The sequence below is a fragment of the Lathamus discolor genome, chromosome 6 (assembly GCF_037157495.1).
Source record: "Lathamus discolor isolate bLatDis1 chromosome 6, bLatDis1.hap1, whole genome shotgun sequence".
Lineage (NCBI taxonomy): Eukaryota > Metazoa > Chordata > Aves > Psittaciformes > Psittacidae > Lathamus > Lathamus discolor.
Window position 1 is genome coordinate 37318174 of NC_088889.1, and position 19744 is coordinate 37337917.

General features: G+C 47.2%; 1 long non-coding RNA gene across 1 annotated transcript; it reads left to right on the plus strand.

Moving 5' to 3' along the window:
* The first annotated feature begins 4903 nt into the window (after positions 1–4903).
* LOC136017394 (uncharacterized) lies at positions 4904–5842 on the plus strand. The gene is made up of 2 exons (XR_010613927.1): positions 4904–5164; positions 5437–5842. It is a non-coding gene; the product is annotated as an uncharacterized LOC136017394 (long non-coding RNA).
* Positions 5843–19744: the final 13902 nt, after the last annotated feature.

Sequence of the window (19744 nt, forward strand, 5' to 3'; positions counted from 1 at the left end):
AATGACTTCTCCAGAGCAAATTGCTTCTCCACTTAGTGCTTAAATTTCCCTAATAACAGAAGTGATGAAAATACTGACCATGGCGAGAATGGGTGGATTATTTGCCTTTCCCTCCCCCTTTTTTCACTTTTTAAAATCATTCTAAGGCCACTACTGGTCCCTCAACAGTCAAAGAGGGAGCTGCTAGGTAGCTGAACTGTATCCTGCTGACACCAGCTGTGCTGCCAGGGTCTGAGTGCAGTTACTGGGACAAGCCACCTAAAAATAATGTGGGTATCTGAGGTCCTAAAGAGAGGCCAGAGGTAGGTGTGGCCTCTTCTCTCCAGCAAGGCCTCTGACACTGTCTCCAGAAGTGGGCTGGTGCCATCAGCTTGGAAGGTTTCTGCAGCTGGGATACCATCTAGATCCACATATACCAGTGTGCCATCGGGAGGCTGAGTGTGAGGAGGTCAGAGTCTGGAAAAATGGGAACTGAAACCCTCTTGCTTCCAGACTCTGTCAAATCATTTCCAAGCCACCCGTAACAGCCTAAATGCTGCACAGGTCTAACATCTAAAGAGGAAACTAAACTAGTGAGTCACTCCAGGAAGGTTGGACTAAGGCAGCAAAGTTGGAAACTTCATCTCTTCATCAGAGCCACAGGACACATGGAGATGGCCCGGTCTGGTAGAATTAGAAATACAAGTGTGCTAGAGAACATGGCAAAAGCCCTAATCCAGCTCTTGGTGACCTGCCTGAACAAACAGCTATGACAGAGAGCTGAGAAACATGATATTTGTGCTTGTGTAAGAACCAGCCCAATGGAATGGTTATTATCATCTGCTGAATTGGACAGAGTGTGGTGGAAAGTCAGGATGGATTTCTCCTCACTGGAGAATGTGACCTATGGAATAATGATTGATTGATTGTTTCTCGGGACTTGCTAAGTTTTCCAGGTTGTTCAACATTACTTCAGCAGCACTTGCAGCAAGCCTGTCTGTTCCCTTTGGAGTTCCAGAGCAGGTCATATCTGACACAAGGCTTCAATTTTCTTGTGAGGTCTTCTGAAGCATTTACAAGCACCTTTTTTACATCCAGGTCCCATTTTGCTTGGGGAAAATGTTTCCTGCAGTGAAGACAATCAAAGATTTCCTTTCTGAATTCTCATACTCTCATCCCCTTCTCTTGGCAAAGCACTCAATACCTCTAGCAATGGATTCAGCCTTGCAGATGAACTGTGGGAAGAGAGCTGAGGCCCAAACATCTCACCCTGCCAGATCCTTGCTGGCTGGTCTCCTTAAGTCTACAAAAGAAGGAAGATCAACATAAAACATCTGAAAAGCAGAACTTGGAACAGTCAGATTCTTCTGAGCACTAAACTCCCTAGAGTTTCTTTTCCAAACAAGATGGGACAGTGCAGGGAAGAGCCAGAAACCTTCAGCTCCATTTTATTACTGTGAGCAAGAATCACCCATTAGCTCATTCTCATCTTGCTGCCTCACTTAATGGATTTCAGATACCCTTTAATGTCTACCCTGAGACTAATGCTGACCTCTTCTGATCCCCAGCTGTCCTCCAGATCCGTTCCTTGCAGCTAGGAAAACAGAGACGTATTCCTTCAATCTTGGAAGAATTGAAGGATCCAAGTGCATTTAAATGCTGTAGGCAAATGGTATTAACGGGCAGAATAAAGCCTGATGCAGGGGCACACCATTCTGTGCAGAGCTGTTCATTCTCATGTTGTATTGATATTTTGTTCCCTTTTTCTTTTGTTTAATGAAAAGTCCACAGTCCTTCGCTTTTCTTGAAGGGGCTGCAGTATGCATTACGAACATTCGGGCTCCCTGCTCAGGGAACAGTTTGTGAGCACATCGTAAACAAGTAGGAGCCTGTGTAAACAAAAACTAAAGATAATTCTTGATTCACCTCCACCACAGAGTCCTGAGCCTCTGAGATCCTGGCAGCCCCCAAACCCAGGGTTCCTCCCTCCACGGGATGAGACATTAGCTGGTGTATCAGGCAATTACATCGGGTGTTTTTTTCTGCAGAGCTGTGACATCATGCCTGGCAGCTCCCCAAGGCACCAGATCCAATTACCTGAGTCACCAGCAAAGGGAAATTGCCAAGGGGCTGTCACTGAATTCAGCTCTGGTGAATGTGAGAGCAGAAAAAGCCAACTGAAATGGCTGACAGCAGACCGGGGGAGGGAGAGGGGAGGAAAAGAGCAGCAGCAGCAGTTCCACATCAGAGAGGTGGAAGGAGAAATGGATAAGGAAAAGATGAAAGCAATACAGGGAGAAGCTAAGAAAGAGCCGTAGGGGAAACTCTGTAAGGGGGATTTCCAAGTATTCCCTCTGTCCCACATAAGATACGATCAGAGCCACTAGACTGACACGGGTCAAATGCTTTTGGAAGGTTTTTTTGGTATGTAATTTAAAAACTAATCTTCACTGCTGATAGAACCAGTGCCCTTTACTTTTGTGATCCCATCTGGAACCCCCCTTTTTTAATTTACTGCATTTTCCAGCTTTCTGCTAAAGCTATTTTCAAGGACTGAGAAACAGACCTCCTCAGTGCTTGCTGTTCCCTGCCCTGGGTTATGTTCCCTTTGCAGCTGCAATATCTTCCTTGCCTGGAGGAGTTTGCAAGGAGTACAAGGTTCCTCTGAAGCTGGCACGTGGAGCCTTGTTTTCATAACCAGGCCTCTGGAGGCTTCTGTTAATTACTTCACCAGAATTCTTATATATAGCAGCAAAATGAAATTCCCTCAACGCAGGGAAGAAATATAGGCCTCCGTTGCCTAAGGAGCCGGCACTGAAGTGGTGACTTTAACACGCACAGAAGTATACCAACTGATATAAAAATCCTGACATAAATAGGTTCCCTATACAGATCATATTGGCAAGCCAGGAAATACTCACAGGCAGCATTTGCCCTGCATGCGGCATAACCAGCTACAGTCACAGAAGGAGGTTTTATGTGCTGGGTACAGGCAGTGCAGACAAGGAGTTAGAAATGCAAGCACATACAGAGGTACCAGGTAAGATAGAGAGTCCATAAACCACAGAAATACACACTACTCACAAGTGCAGACTGAAGCACTGTGCACACACAAAAGCTATTAAGATGTAGATGCAGCCTCATTAATCTGGGCTGTTTTACAAACCTTATTCCCTAGCTTTCATAGGGGATTTAGGTGATAAATGAGGCCATTTTGAAATCTGGCAAAACGCCGCCTTCCTCAGAGAATACTACAGAATAAAATTCTTATATAATGTGTAAAGCACAAGGGGAGGGGGCATCTCCAGGAAGAAACACATGTCTGGGCGTGTGTTTGCATGTAAACTATTAGCTTTATCTCCACTGCAGTGCATTTGTGCAAGTATTCTGTGTGTGTGTGGTGGGGGGGGGGGGGGTGGTGGTGCTGTGGATGTCCTGCTGAGGCTGTGTGAACTGATCTGTGCATCAGACAGGAAGAGAAGGGACCTTTGAATGCGGATCTCATACCTGCCCCTGTTCCCAGGCTGGAAAACTTGCAATGGCTGACCTTCAGGTCTGCTGCAAAGGTTATGGGTTAAGCAGGTATAAGGACCTTGATTTATCATGGGTGGGTTGGGGAGTTGTCTAGCAATAAAGGTATCTTGTCAGCATCATGACCTTTGCTTTGTGTTCGTGAACTCCTACCACCGGTACCCTGGGGGTTTAGAAGTGAAGGATATGAGCAGATATATGGGTGTGTATATGATAAAACTATCTTGTTCATTAATTGTGGAGCCATATGCTAAAAATATTTACATACGTCTTTTCCTTTCCCCTCCTGCATTAATTTCAGTGTTATGGACACTCAGGAGCTTAGTGATTAGTCTTCACTGAGATTGCCTGTGGCAGTGCTGACAGAGCCCTCTGTATGCAAGTGATGCTTCATCTCCTGTAGACTCGCACCCTTCTCCCTAAATTGTGCAGTAGTCATGTCATCTCTACAGCTTTTCCTTTTGGGTAGGAAACTGTACATACACAAGTTGCCTGTGTGCTGACTGGGCAACCAGTCCAGGCAGGCTGACAGGTCAGCTGGCTGCTGCCAGAGTGTACCACAGTTCAGTTCCGTCCCACTTCTTCCCTGTGGAGACACTAATTTGGGTTGCAGTACTTTATCCAGCGATTCGTTCTCATGAAACGGATTGCATGAGATTTTCCCTGGGATTTAACTGCCTGAGAATTCTCCAAATTGGACTGCAACTCATCACAGCGTTAGAAAGATAACAAAGGAGAGAGGGGTGTTGGCAGCACACTCCCATAAGCTTTCTTCCCTTGGGAAGGTAGTCTAAAGAAGAATACTTATTTCTCTCAACCAGCACAATTACCTGGCCTAAGACTGAAGTTAGGCAAGATTCAGACCACTAACACCAGCAGTCTGAGTCTGAAATCTCCCTGCAGAAGATGAAACAAACAAACAAAGACAGCTTTATCCTACTGGAAAGCTATTGCCAAGAGATTAGGTGGGGGAGAGCTGACTTATTCCTTCCATAGTACCTACCCCAGTTTCAGATAATGGTTGCCACGTCTGAAATAACAACCCGTATAGTACCATAGTCTGTCTTTCCTGGGTTTTTTTCTCTAGGCGCATTCTCCCAGCTGGGTTTGTGGAGTGTATTTACAGCACACAGAGGCACACCCACGCTTGCTGTCCTTGGGTTAACTCAGGTTAACCCACTGCTGCTGGCGAAATGTGATCCATAGGTAGCTGCCTCAACAACCACCCCATTCCCAGGCATTCCCGCGGCCTCGGCAGCAGCCCGCCCTGCTGTGCCTCCCCGGTCCTCCTCCCGTGCGCGCTAGGTTAAAATGAGGCCTCACGCTTCTCTCGGGCACAAACGCATTCTCCTGTGCTGCAGTTCCAGTTCCGCAGCTGCCGGGGCAGAAGGCAGGGCGCGCGCACGAGGCCTGCACTCACCGTCTGTGCGCGCACGAGGCGACGGCTCGGGGTGCACGGCCTCCATCTGTGCGTGCCGGCAGCCAGCACGCAGGCATGTGCCTTCCACCTGCCCCCGGGGCCGCCCGGCATCGAGCACGTTCTCAGAGCTGCGGTGGGAACAGGGGGCTGCCCCCACACAAGTGGCCTTGTTCCTCTCATTTGTGCAAAATGTCCGGGTGAAGATCAGGAACGTGTTGAAGAGCAGCCCAAAAGGTAGTTCAAGTGCACGGGTCTGTGGTGTGTTCATATGTGCTGCTTACAGGATGGACCCAGTCCCTGCGTGTATCAGCAGGGAGGACTGCAATATACAGCGGAGAGCTTACAGCCCCTCATATGGCCTGGCTTGGGTGCTGGGAACAGTCCGTCTGCAGTGGCACCAAGCTCAACTCACACGGATTTGCTGCGCCTGCTTTGTCTTGTATAGGTTTGGTTTGGTTTTGCTTTGAATCAGACTGCTCATCACATGTTACCTCATTTGATTTCAGTGTCCCCAGTGCAATGGCATCTGAATCCTGAATAGGTCCTCGAGGTGTTGCTACTGTGACAACAATGCCAATAATGATAATAACAGCAAGGGGAGGATCACAAGTGCAGCACACTGTATTTGCTTCTAGCCTTCACATGGATCAATACTCTGACCTTCAAAGTCAAGGTATATTTGTCTACCAAAGATCTTCTTAATCCTTATTTGGAATTTTAATGTGTTTTTATACTGCCCCTCTGCAGCTTCAGCAATAGTTTGCGGTGCCAGGGCATCTATGTGCCTCAGCAAGAAGACGCGTTCAAAATAGCCTCTGTAAAAGGTTTCATAAAGCTTCACAGTCTTTCTAAAATGGCTGCTCTGTAGCACACATATCTCTGAAGGAATAAATGGTGATAGGTGGTTAGAGATTGGTCTGCAGTGACCTGAATGATTCATTGAGAACAGGGCTGTGTGTGAGCGGGTGCCGAGACAGCCGTGCGGCTCAGCCTGCCTGTGAGCCTGCCATCAACCAGGGGACACTGCGCTCACCGCCTGGGCGCAAACCCCACTTGCAAAAGGCCCAGGGCGTGCCTGTCCGAGCCTGCTTCATCCCCGCTGGCCCAGGTGTCAGCCAGGCTGGTGGGTGTCACGTAAGCAGGACCTCATCTGGGACGCATCTTGAGCAGCTGGGCTGAGCTTTGGCTGGCCGTGACGGCGTGTCATGATCTGTGTCTCCCGGGTGCCCGATCTGCAGAGGACGCCGGTCTCTTGCTCTGTCAGCTGCTTCAGCTCCCGCAGCTTTAGAGGCTCGCACTTCACAATGTCGAGACAGGCACTGTAGTCCCGAGGGGGAGACAAAATGGCTGTCGTGGGTATTTGCATTTCTACGTGGCGTTTTAGGCATAGATAATGTACAGTGCAGCGCAACCTGTACATGCATAAATGGAGCCTGCTTTCAGCTTCAGTGCGCACAGCAGCACGCATTGAGCCTTTTCTTTCCAACAGTGCTCGGCCCCGGCTCTGGCTGCAGTGCAGTGCATTCCAGCGAGGAGTGAGATTTCACAGCTGAACCCCCTGAGGTGACCCTATTCTCCTGCCTCCAGTTGTTGCACAATAAGGGAAGGGGTGTCTAACTGAGACTTCAGCTCTCATGTTGCTGGTGGGGGAGTGGAAACAGCAGTAGTGTGATTTCTCATGACATGTACCCCATGACCTGTTCTGTCCAAAGCAGGAAGCCATTCGCTGGGGCCTCCTCTCGTCCCTGTGTCCCTGGGCTAGCAGGGGGCTCTTTGTGGTAGGCTTGGGGCCCCCAAAGTGCATGGGTTTTCCACATTGCCTCCACAGCCTGCTTCTTCCTTTTAGAGGATGCAAAACATGTGGCAGAAGCTGGATCTGCAGCGTTCCCAGGAAGACGGCATACATGGCTGCATGTGTGGTGGTGGGGTGGGGGGTGTGGGGATGGGAAGGGGCGGAAGATAGAGAAGAATCCCCTTTCTGCCATGCAAAGTCTGTCCTACTTCCTCCTCCCTCCCTCCCCTCCCCCTTCCCTCATATTTTGGTATCTCCACATCTGTGCAGAATTTCAGGCACTTCGGGCTCCCAGGAGATAGCGTCATTTTGTGTTAAAGATGCTTATTGAATCTGACAAATGATGATTTATGACAGGGCAACCGGCATGGGGCGCGGTGAGGAGTCTCAGCGCCTCGTCATGGACCGGGAATCTGTTTCATTCCCATCTTAGCTCCTCGCCTGCCTCTCATTGGAGCTCGGATCAGATCAGACTTGACAGATGCTGGCAATGTATTGCTTAGCTCAGAGAGAGTGTAAGAGAGACCATGACAGAAACAAAGACACCAGAGTGAGAAGCTTTTTCCCAGTGTCTCTCCCTTTAATCCAGAGTACACCTACGAGACCTTGTAGGACACTCAGTAAATAAATTGGGGGTAACTACCCTGGTAGCCTGGGGTTGAATCCAGCTTTACTGAATTTTCTGCACATTATGACAATCTGAATTCAGTTTTCAGTTTTCAGGCCCTGTTTGCTGTCCTCTGTGCCAGCGGAGGGCTGCATCTGCAGCAGTCCCTCTTTGCTACTGTCTCCTCTGGCCATTCCACTTCCACTGTGCGCCTTTGTCCTTCAGCATCCTCGCTGTTCTGGTCCTGGAGCCCACATGCAGCTCTGCCTCTGCACTTCAGCCCTCGCTGCAGATGCAGAGAAAGTTCAGCCAGGCCAGGTATGGCAGGACTTGGAGGCTTTGTGCTGCACAGTGTGACTGTGGTGTGCTGCCTCCAGAACTGGCTCAGATCTCTGAGCAGCTCTGCCCCTCCTGCAGGATGCAGAGCCCAGCCTGATAAACCACCCTGGGCAGACCCAGCGGGGGTTCAGCACCACCCTGCTGGAGCTGTCAGGGCTGGGAACTACAGTGCAGAGGCACCTGAGAGAGTTCACTCAAATCCTGTGGTATCCAGCAGGGCCTACTAAGCATGGCTTAGCACCAACCTGGCCAGACCTGGGCTCCCCTAGAGCCAAGCAGGTGTCTTTCCACTGTGCTCTGAGCACTGTGAAGCTCTCTTGGTTTAGGCACTATATAGATGCATAAAGGCAGCTCATGTTTGGCATCGTGCCCAAGCAAATAAACCCTCCCAAATCCAAAGTGTTGGGAAGAGCAGTGTGGAGGCACTTGAGTGGCCCTGTTGGGAAGCAGCCTAGGTCCAGCAGGGTTGATGCTGAGCCAGAGCTAATAATCCCTGCTGGACTTGGGCTGAGCTTGTTCAGAACGACTGGGTGTCCCTGCATCACACTTCCAGCACATCCTGTGGGCCCCACATTAATGGGGCTTTCTGCTGTCTGAGGTATACCCCAGCCCCCTTATCTTGGGTCATGGAAACTTGAGAGTAATGTCGCAGGGAGACAGGGCTCATGCACCAGTCCTCTTGGTGACAGCAGCATGTGAGAGGCAGGAGGGTGGGAAGGTCTGGAGGGAGACACTCCTCTGCTGGCAGCATGGTGAGGGGGAGGCTGGGCAGCACATGTCTCCTCCAGATGGAAGCCATTAACTGGGAATGTCTGTGATGTGGTCTGGAGCAGTGTAAACAAGAGCCATGAATTATCCAGCACCTTGTAAGCGGGGCTGGAAAGGATTCCCTGCCATCCTCTCCTTCCCTCCCTCTTTTCCTATCTCCCTCCTTCCTTTCACCTCCTCTCCCTTGATTCCACATATTGCTGTAGACATTTCTTTATTTCCATGTGTGGTTAAGTAAGGCTGTGCTTTCTTCAGTCCTTCTGCTTTTAACCTATGCCAGTATTCCTGAGAGAGGGGGGGAAGGATAGAACTGGAGAGGAGCCAAGGTCTCATGTACCTCCTCTGAGCAAACTCAGCCCTCTGGTGAGTGAACACAGTTCACTGGCTTGCTGGGTACATCCACCTCCCCAGACACAGACACTCCTGCCAGCAGCACTGCCCTCCCAGTAGCCCTGACAGCAACTCTCACTGGCCCCTTTGCTTCCATTATTGTCCAGTGGGTGGACTCCTGAGGAAGGGGAGCATCATCAGCCTGTGAAGGGCTAAACCAACTCAATATTCTGTCACAAAGTCTAAACCACAGCTTGCAACAGTGCTAGTGAAGTATCCTGTGTTCTTCAGGCCATTTGCACACAAACATCAGTGGAAAGGGTTGAGGAAAGAGTGGTTGAGGAGAAATGTCCTTTACCTGGCAGGTCCTGGTGGAGTGGCTAAGCTGACCATACTGGATGATCCTCCCTGCTAACTGCTTCTTCTCCAGACAGCAAAATCAACCCATAGGTTTATGTTTATACATCTCAGTGAGCCTAACTAAAAGCTCTAGAAACTATAAATACTAGGATCTCTTCACTTGCTATTGAAATGTAGCTATTTCTGGCAAGGAACAAGGAAGTTATTTAACAGAGCATAGCAACACCATGCAACATTTGAAGTAGCAGGATGCTGCATCCAACCATCTATGATATGGCAAATTTAGGAAGCAAATGAAATTGGTCAAATTGAAATACCAGTTAACACCATGATTCTTCAGCAGAGGTATGTGTTATTTCAGTGCCAGGAAGGGAATATCATTTTTTAAAACAAGAGGAGTCTTCTAGCTATACCACATGCCCAACACAGAACTGGTTTGTGGGATCACTTATAAGCTCCTGTGAACTCTCAGTATCCCATCTTATAGCACCTATTTACCTTGGGCTCCTCTGAGAAGGTGTCATCCAGTCAGAGACCTCTGTGTCTGAGCCCTGATGGGAACACTCCCCTGGGTTAGACAGCTTCAGAGCAAACGTTACAAATGTCTGCATTTCTAATTCTGCAATACCAAATTAGGAGATTGTTCCATTTTATCCAGCTAAATGCAGAGTATCTCCATGGGGGAAGATCTCCAATGCTTCTGAATAAAGGCATTGTAACCCCCCCAGTCTCTTCTGTTGGGGTGGATGTCATCTCTCCAAGACAATGGATGGGGCATGGTGGGCCCCCTGCAGCAACACATATCCCAGGAAGCTACTCAGCTTGGTGGCAAAATGGCTTTTGACGGAATCTAATATGGATGGCAGTACCTCTGAAAGCAGATGTCAGGAAGAATAAGCTCTGGCCAGCTGGACCGCTGCATGATTTAGACAGCAGCCTAATGTCTGTTCCTTACCACCTCCAGGAGGGTGTCTCTGCTAATAGGGCTTCTTCCTGTCAACAGCCGTTCTCAGTTTCTTGAACAGTAATGAAGCAAAACTGCTTTGGGGAAAAAAATACAGACGAGAGTGGGCAACAATCCAGGCCTTTCCTGGGGTTCTTGTGAGCACATCCAGAAGGTCAGATCTATGTCTACACCATAGGACAACCCACAACACAATTCTAGCAATCCCATGGCCTTATCTTTATTAGTGGGATTACTCTATGCATTTTGTTGATTTCTGTCCTACTGCCCACTGCAGAGCCAAAGAGTCAAAGTAATGTTACAATCCAAGTAACTTCTGGGAGTTCAATTAGGATGCACCATTTTATGCCAGGCATGAAAGTGGCCCATTTATTAGATCTGGGCTGTAAAATGGTCTAGGTAATCTCTGATCACTAGCTATATCTGCCTAGGAAAGGAGCGGTAGTCAGATACAGTAAATACAATATACACTTACAACAAGATAGATGTTTCAGGTTTTAGGGATCACTCCCCTGGTTCAAGGAAATGTCTTTCACTGTGTACCACAATATACTCATAGCCAGATGGATTATCTGCTGTTCTCGCTGTTCTCTGAGATTTCATCAAGTAGACACTGTTAAGACTGACTTCATAAACAGATATTCCCAATCGATCCAGTAACCCTCTGCTCATGTTTTCAGAGATTTTAAGGACAGAATAGATCATCTACCCTGGCTTTTTACATAATGCAAGCCCTGATTTTAATTCAGCTGGGTCACACCCTATTCATTTTAACTTTCAAAGATAGTAAGGATAAAGTATGCACAGTCCCCATATTTAGCGCTGGAGAAGCCCTAATTGGTCTCATTTCCTGTGGCTCTGGGGGATTGACAGAGGATCCTTTCCTTTACCAAGTGCAGACAGAAGTTCTAAGTGATTCAAAAGATTGGAGTTTCCACAGGTTTCCTGGAAAATACCCCAACCCTCCTTCTACAAAAAGATCTTGCTTAGTTTCTCCACTGTTCCTAGTACTGTCTCTATAAATGCAATAATTCAAACTGCTGCAAATGTTTTCATCTCAAAAGAGTCTACCAGCTTTCTTTGTGCACTGCCTCGGTGGTTTGTGCAGCTTCTGCCTGCCTCCAGATTCATCTCAGTCTCACTTTGGTATTTTTTTCAGGTGTAAAATCCCCAGATCCACTTTATGATTTTCTTGGCCACCTCGAGAAAGCCCTGCCTGTCATCCCATCTGAATCCCCTGCTTCAGAGCACGCCCAGCAGCAAGCAGCTCGCACAAGTACCAGGCCTTGGGTGTCTCCGCAGCCAGGAAGCTGCTGCCGCCCACTGGGTCCATCAGTGCCAGAGATACTGTCTCCATAGCAACGCAGGGCTTTTTGTTTTTCTGATGAACAGTTTCAAAGAATAGGAAAAGCACATCTGGAGTTGTGCTATCGGCTGCCCTCCTCCCCCCCACCCCGCCCCAGCCTGCCAGAGTCAACAAGAGACAATACCTTGGGTTTAGCAGGCTTAGGGCTGAACAGCCCAGGAGGCAGAATGAGAGCAAGTGAGGTGTGCAAGAGAGAGAAGTGTAGTGCAGTGTATGCTTGATTTAAGGGTGGTTTTGGGTTGGTTACCTTATTACCATCATATGTGGGGCTTTATGTGGGAACAGCTCAACCACACCAGCCTGCTGTGTGTTGTCTACTTGCTACAGGTGTTGCTGAACATTTGAGTAGGACTAATTTTTGTATCTCTCATTTCTGTGCAAGAGTTTCTAAGTGCCCCTGGTTCAGCTGCACGTCTCAGGGGGTAGAAAATAATCATGTGACATTTTTTTGGTAAGTGCTTTAGAAATGTTATTTAGATCTGTCATTATTTTCATTTTCTATGTCTAGGGCCCACAGCAAGTGCGTTGCTGCTGTTGTCTCCTGTGTGAGAAAGCCTCTTGGTTGCAGCATGCAACAGTTTATGGGTTATGAGGCAGGAAAGCTGTTACTACCATAGGATTATACATGGCCCGTTCTGAACTGTATGTAGTTTCTTTGACTTCTCTGACTCCTTATGGATCATCCTTCGGCTAATCTTTTACTTTGTTCTCAGAAGGGAGAGCAGATGATCCTGTTCCTTCCCTGCCCCACTCCAGCTTCTGTTGCATGCAGCAGTTTTAGCAGACAATTTAAAAAAGAGGTGATGCTGGCTGCCTGTGTCCAGCACAGGAAAAGGCAGAAGAATCAGGCTCCCTGCCATCAACCTCTAACTTCGGCAGGCGGGATGTGGGAAAAAGCAAAGCCCAACCCCAGCCAAATAAAGCTGGCCTGCAAAAGACCTTCATTCCTGAGGAATTTTTGAATTAAATACTGGCTACAGCCAGCCAGATTCCACTGAAAATGACTATGTCAACTGGTTTTAAATAACAGTCTTTCATGTATATGTTTTTTATGTTGCTTCCCATTGTCTGTTGATTTCCCTGTAGACACTGGGAAATTAAATCTTTTGCTCAACACATTTTTGTTCCTGCTTACTTGGCAAACATGGGTTTTTGTGTCTGACTGGAAGCAAGATGGCTGGCTATGCATCACTGCCGCCTGCTCCCGAATGGCTGGCGGGAGGAGGTGACTGCTGTCTTCCTGCAGCGGGCAGAATTGGTGCCTCCTTTGGGTTTTCTGGATGCCTACGACTCATTCCTGTAGCAGCCCCTGTTACTCTTCCTGTTATTTTAGTAGTGCTGTGGGAGTCCCGCTGTACTCCTTATGGAACAACCCAGCCCTGACTGCACTGGGTTTCCTTTGTAAATAGGCAATTCATTTCTAAACCTTCTCCTAAGTGTGCCAGCCACAGACTGCAGAAGTATTTTTGTAACTTACCTATCTCCAGGCTTTAGGGCCAGGAAATGAGAATTAGTCCCTCCTGAGGACACAGTGCCCTTATTACACCGTATTAGAAGAAGTCAGATTTCTTTGAGAAAAAAATGCAACAACTAAAGCCACCTGAATCCCTCTGTCTGGAAGAAGGTCTGGCAGAGACTTGGAAAAGGCAGCTAGAGTATTCCTTGAAATTACTGAAAGCAAATGGTAATGAGGAGCAGCTGGAAAGAATGAAATCTTCCACATGGCTATATGTGCTATCTATATTCACCCAGATTGTATGGCTATTGCCCAAAAATAAAGCCAGATCCCTTACAGGCACCTCTGTATTCCATACCATTGCTACAGTATGGATTTATTTTTCATGGCACCCAGCAGTGCCATGAGAAAGCACACAAGGCTGCCTCTGTATGGGGCGAGTCTGCTGCTGTTGGTGTTACTGCAGCACCCAAGAGCTGGTAGCTCTACTGCTGCCAGAATAGCCTTCTTCTTCTCAGGGTCAGTAGTAATGATTCCATTAACCGAACATTTCTGTGTATTTCTGTAATACTGTAGGTTGGTTGTCTCCCATCTGTGTCACTGTTTTGATATGTAACATTAGGTGAACATAATGTCCCTCTAGCTTTTGACTGGCAAAGAGAAAATGATCTTTTACAGCCCAGCATGGAAAGACCTTCAGGGCAAATTTGAAGCCTCCCCTTAAACCTTACCAGTACAGCTTCTGCCTTGGCCTGGGTCTCCTTTGCCTGGAGAAAGCACATCAGTCATGATCTGTCATTTTGTCTGCTGATTCATTTCAGCTTCTTGGGTTTATGTGAGCAGGTAAGTAGGAAGAGCAAGGAATAGCTGACTGCATAATAACCTCTAGTGTGATAACCTGGGAGAAGTGGGCATTTCTAATGGTTTCTAACCTCTGAACTTTTGCTTGTTTATTTGTTTCTTTCTTTCTTTGTTTTCCAAAACTGCCTGATACCTATAAAGTCATCCATAGCTACCGTATCACACTTGGAAAGAGACAAATCTAGGAATGTCATTTGTTTGTCTCGCTGTGCCAAGTGTTTGTAAACACAGGAAGGAAAACAACACATACTGGGTTCACTATCTTTAAATCATTAGAGTTGGCACCTAATTCATGGGGTCACCACAGCAAAAGGTGAGCTGAGAAACAGTTTCAAGGAAGCCAGGTTCATGGTATTCTCATCATAGCAAGAAAGAAGCATATTGATACTTGCTAGAAGGACACAAAGCAGGAAGTGAAAGATGTTCAGAGGAGTGAATGGACAGTACAATAAACCCAAACCTTTCTCATGGGGTGAGAGGGTGAGTGGACTTTCAAGTCCAGCTGTTTCTGCCAGGAATTAGGTATATATCTTATATTCAGTTATGGCTTTGAGTACATACTCTGGACTCCAGGTAGGAGCAGGGAAACCATGGTATTCATCGTAAGATTGGTTTTGGTTCACAGTGTAGTAGGAGTGGCATTAGCTGGTCATATTCGGAGTTTGTCCTTTCTTCTCAACTTCCTGACCTGTAGGAAAGAGCCAGGCAGCAGCTACTGAGTGTAGAGGAACTGACAGCAAGGGACAGCAAGGGATGGTGGCTCCCTGCGGATGGGGTGCAGGGAGCTGCAGGGAACCCTGTGAGGCAGCAGGGCAGGACCTGCCAGCCCAGGCTTATCCCACCACCCCAGCCAGGGGCACTGGGGCAGCCCCAGGCCTGGGCACTGGGCACTTCCCTGGGAATGCAGACAAGCCAAGGCTGAGCTGCAGTGTCAGCTCTCCCATAGGGAGTTGGAGACCAGCATCCTGTAGTGTCGCTGATGCAGGGACTGATGGCCCTGGGAGACTGAAATGGGGTCCTGGGCCATGGGCAGGGTGGGGGAACCACTTTTACATCTTTTATGCACCAGTTTTGTGTGACTTCATTGTCAGTCCAGAAGGAATTTGACTGCTTACAAGTGATTTCCATCTGCAAATAAAATGTGCTCCCTGGACCCTTCCAGTAGAGAGTGTGTAGCACCAAGCAGTATCATACAGAGGTGCTCAAAATTAGGTAAGAGAGCTAATTTGGGTTAGGAAAGAAAGTTAGCCATCTTAGGTGCATACATTTAAAAGAGAGGGTCAGAAGCCCAGTGAGAGAGCTATGTTAATGTGATGATTGCATTGCTTTGGGTACTAGAGTTGACTTGGACATCTTGTAACAGCACTCTGTGGTGGACACCTCTTAGAGGCTTCATTTTACACTGTTGGCTGTGTACATCCCTCAGGTACTTTAAATGCTTCTGATGCAGAAGAAATATTTCCTACTGAGTCACCCATTTCACTTCTACACAGTGCCACAGTTCCATGCCTATGGGGACACACACACGGACACAGACGCTTGAGCAGCAGCACCCCAATGAATCACTCCTACAAAATCAGCCAGAAATTCTGCATGTGACATTTGCAGAGCTTCCAGAGATGCAGCTCTATATTCGGCCCAGGCGGTGCACATATCTGTGAGGTTTCCACTGTCTCCTGCCCAGGGTGCCATGTGTGTGAAATTGTTCAGACTCCTGTTTTGACTGGAGGATGCCTAGCCAGTTGCAAACTAAGAATAGCCAGAATGTAACTGTCAGCATTAAAATATATATATACACATAAAAAAAAATAACTGGTAGTAAAAGAATGTAAAAAATGGAGCATGTCAGTAAAATATTTTGGCATTTCATTGGTATAAATACCCGGACTCCCTAAGCACTTTCAATGCATAATCTAGATTTACTGCCTTTTCAAGATGGCTGAAGTGGTAGATTCTTTAAAGCCTGACATGGCTGACCATAAGCATGAATTGTACAAATCCAGAGTTACAACTTTACGGCCTGTGTGAACACTTTTAACTGTGTGCTTTAGAGATTTATTGAGGTTCTTGATGTTTGAAGTGTTTTTGTGAAGAAAATTAGAATGTCAGCTAAAAATGTGAAAATGACCAATAAATTCTCTTTGGTTTTGTGAGGTTGAAGGAAAAAATCTGTTGGGTTGCATCTCAAATAAAAGCGCCCCTCAAAGGAAAATCAGTTTTTTCTCTGATCTTCTCTCCTGTTTTTAAAGTTGATTCAACTAGATGAAGGTTACCAGGCCAAGAACTTTAGACCTGGAGGATGAAAAATGTCTAAGCTTCACACAGCAAGGAAAATACAAGTAGTGACAGGAGAAGCTTCCCCTGTGTGCTGTTCCCTAGCCAACGTGTTGGTGCTTTCATTCATGCAGTTCTCAACTTCCTAGGCTACTGAGTAAAGTTAACTAGTAATTGGATGGAAACCCTGTGCCTCACTTCAAGAAAGCATGTAAGAGTCATCACTTTTCAGCATCAAGACCTGGACTGGTGATCTAAACAGAAGCCATATCTACATCCTTCTAGTGCAAGGAACCATATTTCAGACTTGACTCAGCTCATCACCTCCCACCTTCATTGCCCCGGATTCCCACTGAGACTGACTGCAGAATGATGAAAATAGCAAGACAAGGCATTTCGTGTTACATTTCTAGTCTGTGAGGAAAAGCAAAGAATAAGAAATGTCAGGAGTAAAGCCGGCTTTAGGAGATACCCTCTTCCCAGACAAGAGAGATCTGGAAGCACAACCATCTTTATTTTAATGCCCTTCTGAGTAAAACCTCTGAATCTTTTGATGCATGGGGCCACCATTAATGTGATCAAATCATACTTAGTCTGTTTGTGGATTTCTAAAGCACCTATCACCACCACAGCTACGTGACAGATTACAAGAATTAGAAGAGACTGCTGCAGTTCCATTTATACCATATTCTCTATATCCCCTAAGGCATTTTAAGATGGATTCTCTGGTCTCTGCTATATTTGCTTTGCACTGGTTATGGAGCATAGAGAGAACTCGAACAGGCAGGAGATTCCCACAGGAAGATTCCCTCAATGCAAGTGAGGTCTGTGCCAGTTGCAGAGCAGTCTCTTCTCCGCTGGCTGTCCCTCTACTCTCAGCAGGAACAGGATGAAACAAAGTGCTATATTACAACAGATCTTTCTCTGGTATAAGGGCCATTATCTTGTTTGTGCTGGTGGTGTAAACTGGAGTATGTGATTTATTGTTACAGCTTCCAGTTGGACAAGGCAGCTAAGATCTGGACATCTGCCTCTCCAGCATGCCTTAGTCGAGGGTCACGGTCTCCTGTTTTGCAGGATCGCCACAGGGAAAGACACCCACTGTCTGTTTGGCATATGACTTCATAAAGAATGATTACTGCACGCAGGGGCACGATGTATTGGTCTCAGCCTGAGGTCAGGCTGAGCTGTTACCCCACTGGAGAACACAACAAGATGTTCCTGTAGCTGAAGGTTTTCTGCTTCATGAGATCTTTCTGCCTCTGAGGATGGCAAAACAGAACTTTGGGCTTTCCAATTTAACCTGCTTATAGGAAAACCGATCCTTATTTCTTTTCTCTTGTCTATGCTTTCCCACAAAATAATCACAGACACTTTTTACTGACTGTTGGCAATCTCCTCCTGCCCCTACAAACCTCTCTAAACCAAGCCAGCCACCCTTGTCACTGGGGAGCAGTCAGTTTCAGGTCCCAGTTTTACCTGGACTGATAATCTGCCTGCTGTACAGTGACGGTGCAGTTTAAATTTTTCAGGCTTTATTAGTCTTCCAGTTTTCCCCCACCTTGCTCTTACAGGGCCCTGCAGCTCCTTAGCCAAAATTCATCTTGTATTTTTTACTGCAGCCAAGAGAACCTCAGGACATTCCTTCTGGGCTTCTCAAGTCCAGCTCCTTGCTTGCACAGCCATTTCATACAATCAGTTGAGTAAACGTATCTAACTGCCTCTTGAAACCAGCTTGCTTCCTGGCCGTACTAAACCCTTCACAGAGAGTCAACACTCTCAACATTAGAAACCTGACAATCCCTGGCCTAAATGTATGCATGGCTAGTTTATACCCATTTGTTCTAGTGCCAGTATTGTCCTTTATCTTTAAATAGCTCTTTCCTCCTCCCCATGTGTTCACCCCCTGAAGTATTTATTTATAGACTGCAATTACATCCCCCTTTGCTAGGCTAAACAAGCCAGGCTCCTTAGGTAATTAAGCTTTGGTGAATGATGCAAGGCCAAGCATCCTGGATGCCCAAAGTCTGCCTCAGTCAGGGCTACAATAACAGGTTGTCAGGAGCCAAAAAGGACACACCTAATTTTTACCGGAGCTCATTCTAACTGCTCTCCTACTTCATTGGAAGCTTCTTAGTTCAAGCTCTGATCGTGTCTTTACTAGCCAGTCCTCCATTTTATGTTTAAGGTAAGGCAGATATGGGCTGTCTTTGATGAACCTATTCCATCCTACTTAACTTACCCAAGTGGCTGGGTAGTCCATACTACACTAATCACATCAGGATTTGTTTTTAAAGTAGAATTAAGAAGTGAAAAATACATGAACCTCAGTTGCTTGCTTGTTCAAAACATGTTCAGACAGAAACAGGAAATGTGTGAGAAGCAGCAGTCCTGCATCAGCTCTGGGAGATGGGCTGGAGGACTTAATAGGGCTTTTCCATCTCTAGACTGTAGGACTGTTGCAATTCATCATTTCTATAGCACCATAAATTAGATGGCACTTCACAGGCACAGAGGCAGTTCTTGCTTCCCTGAAGTCTATAGCAGGACTCTCAGGATGGGGTGCCTGGCTGAGACACGCTCTTCCCCAGAAAGGCTTCCACTGTGAATACCATGCCTACCATTGTCCCATCTGGAGTGGGAGTAAAAACGCTGGAGAAGGCAGAGGGCTTTTTTCCCAACTCCCCCATATCACAGCTGGACGTCTCGTCTCTCCACGGCCTGTTTTAGCATTACCCGGATGGAGAATAGGCTTCTTGGGGCTTTGATTCAGTCTGGCTGTCCTCCAGCAATATCCACAGTACTCCCTCCCCTCCCATATGCTCTCCATTAACATCCTCCTGTCTGCTGAATAAGGAAAGAATAACTCTCTCAGCCCCAGCCAGAGCCCCTGAGCCAGGGGAGTTCATCAGTCAGACTGGTTTCTCCTGAACCCAGAGCAGGCCTCGTTAATGGGCCAGGAGGGGATTTTATTTTGCCTTTCAGCTAGTGGCTGCTCTGAGCCAGGAGCAGAGTCAAGTTACTGTGTCCGGGAATCTCAGCTATTCCAAGAGTAGGAGCAAGTGAGCTGCTGACTCAGGAGGTTTCCTAGTATTTTCAAGCAGGGCTCAGTCCTGTCAGAGCAAACTGAACTGTTGGTCTTGCTTTCTTCTAGCCCCAGGACAGGGATTAACAAAAGTCACAGCCGACTGGAACAGGCTGGGGAATGGAACTGGAGCAGGGCTCTGCATCACACTCTTTCCTGGCACAAAAACAGCTCCTTGCAGAGACTCATTAGTTCTTTACCCTTTTCTACTCCTCTCCTTGGAGAGCTGTTTAGCGTAGTACAGACATCCAGCAGCTATGAAGCAGCTCAGCTTTATTTGCACCATTTTCTAAAAGGGAAGACAAAATCACAGGGAGAAACAGACGAGACAAAATGCTTCACTGGAAATCAGTGTCAAAGGGGAGACTGATGTTCAGGAATACCCTCCTCCCAGCATCCTGCTGTCACCCAGAGACTACCTTGCTTCTGTTCTGTGCAGAGATGTGGGAGGATCCCTCCTGTGTAGCTAAACCTTCCTTTGGTCCTCCTAGAGCAGTCCCAGCCTGTGTATGGGACAAGTGGTTAGAAATCATGATGAGTTCAGGATTCTTCCCCTCAAGTCTGCCTATATGCCCTTATCTCTTCAAAAGGAACTAATTTCTAGAGGTTAGC